This window comes from Pteropus alecto, unplaced genomic scaffold (genome assembly GCF_000325575.1).
Source record: "Pteropus alecto unplaced genomic scaffold, ASM32557v1 scaffold44, whole genome shotgun sequence".
In the NCBI taxonomy this organism is placed as follows: Eukaryota; Metazoa; Chordata; class Mammalia; order Chiroptera; family Pteropodidae; genus Pteropus; species Pteropus alecto.
Window position 1 is genome coordinate 774,002 of NW_006436812.1, and position 1,774 is coordinate 775,775.

At 42.4% G+C, this 1,774-nt stretch overlaps 1 pseudogene; it reads right to left on the bottom strand.

Annotated features, from left to right (window-relative positions):
• Positions 1 to 1,339: 1,339 nt before the first annotated feature.
• Positions 1,340 to 1,455, bottom strand: LOC112481633 (annotated as a pseudogene).
• Positions 1,456 to 1,774: the final 319 nt, after the last annotated feature.

Here is a 1,774-nt window from a genome sequence, read left to right on the forward strand (position 1 = left end):
GAGGCTGGCTCCCATACCCCATGGTGTGGCGTTCCATCCGAGACCAGAAGTAGAGGGGTGACTTGGGGTGGTCAGGGTTTAGCAAATTGGGAATGGGAGTCCTCTAGCCCCAGGTCTTCAACTTTGACCCCAGCCAGCTCAGGGAGTTTGGCAAGGGCACCAGCAAAGATGGCATTGGAGTGGTCCAGAAGGCGAATGGTACTTTCTCGAAGAAGGAAGCTATCAAGGGAAATCTGAGGAGGCTTGTATTTGTGCCTGATACAAGTATCAAGGCACGGTGTTAATAGAGACAGTTTTTACCTCTAGAGTTTGCTGCAAACACTAAAGATGTTTACTTTCTAAGGTTGTGGGAAAGTAGGAGTTAGCATGGATAAAAAACGGGATAGTGACTCTATAAACTAACAATTCCCTTTCACGGCATAGATGCTAATCTAAAAAAAAAAAAACAAAAAAACAAAAAACAACCCTTGACTGCGTGTTTTCGGGGAATGTATAATCATTTGTACTGCAATACAAAAAGTAAGCAATCAAATGATATGTATATCTTTCACCTGAATTATTATTTACTTTTTTTACTTAACCGAGAGGGAAGAAAGAGAGAGAGAAATAGCACCTACCCGCCTCAAGCTTTTTATTATTATTATTTTTTAATGGTGAATCTTGCTAGAACCATAATGAAGGTTTGGAAGAGATAAAAACTTATGATCAGAACTAGCATTACAGACATTTATGTAAAACTGGAAGCGGATAGTACTTTCCCATCTGTTACTAATTCATAACTGGATTCTCTCCGGTATTGTGACTGAAGTACATTTTTATAATTCATTTCTTGGTTTCGACTGTCGGGGAGTTCTCGTCTTTGTTAATTTCACAACATCAGATGTTCGTGAGGAAGTTACCGTTATGACTCTGAGTCAACATGCTATCAATTCCAAAGGACAGGATGCAGCCAGACAAAGTGGGTTTAAAATAGAGCTGTATTTCTAAACACTCTATGCTCCAGCAACCTATTGGGAAAAATAGGAAACGGCTCAGGGGCTGGATTTGAAGATCCCAGATTTGCAATTACAGTACGCCAGGCCTTCCCATGATCCAACAGCCCTGTTTGTGCTTGTGCCTCCAACAATGCCAAAACTCATTAGCAGCTCATTAGCAAAGGTGAACATTTGATGGGATAGAAATGAGGAGTGATCTGCCTGGTTAGGAGAGAGATGAGGGAGGGACGGGGAGAGAGAGAGAGAGAGAGTTGAGGGTAGGGCTGAGCCTAGATAGTCACGTACTTGGACATGTAGAGGAAAGCCACTGTTTTTATTATTATTATTGTTGTTGTTGTTGTTTATGCCTACAGCACCTGGTCTTCCTAGGTGGTCTTCCATCCAAGTACTAACCAGGCCTGACCCTGCTTAGCTTCCGAGATCAGACATAGGGCTTGTTCAGGGTGGCATGGCCATAGACCATGGACCGTGGCTCCACTGGGGCATGAACCCAGGACCTTCTGCGTGTAAAGCAGACGTGCTAAATGCTACACTATGGAACCACATCTAAGCCACTGTTTCTTCACACCCACTAGCAAACATTTTCCTGAACTAAAGAATTTGAACTGTGTCATTTAAAGCCATCAACAATGGCCGACATTCTTGAGATAGACAACATTATACTGAACCTGATCAAGATCAATTGTATTCTAGCCCAGTCTATGGCATTTTTAGTAAAGTAAATGTCCTCTTCGTTTCCCCCGTCATAACATCGCTTTCCAGGTTAATTTACGTCTTCA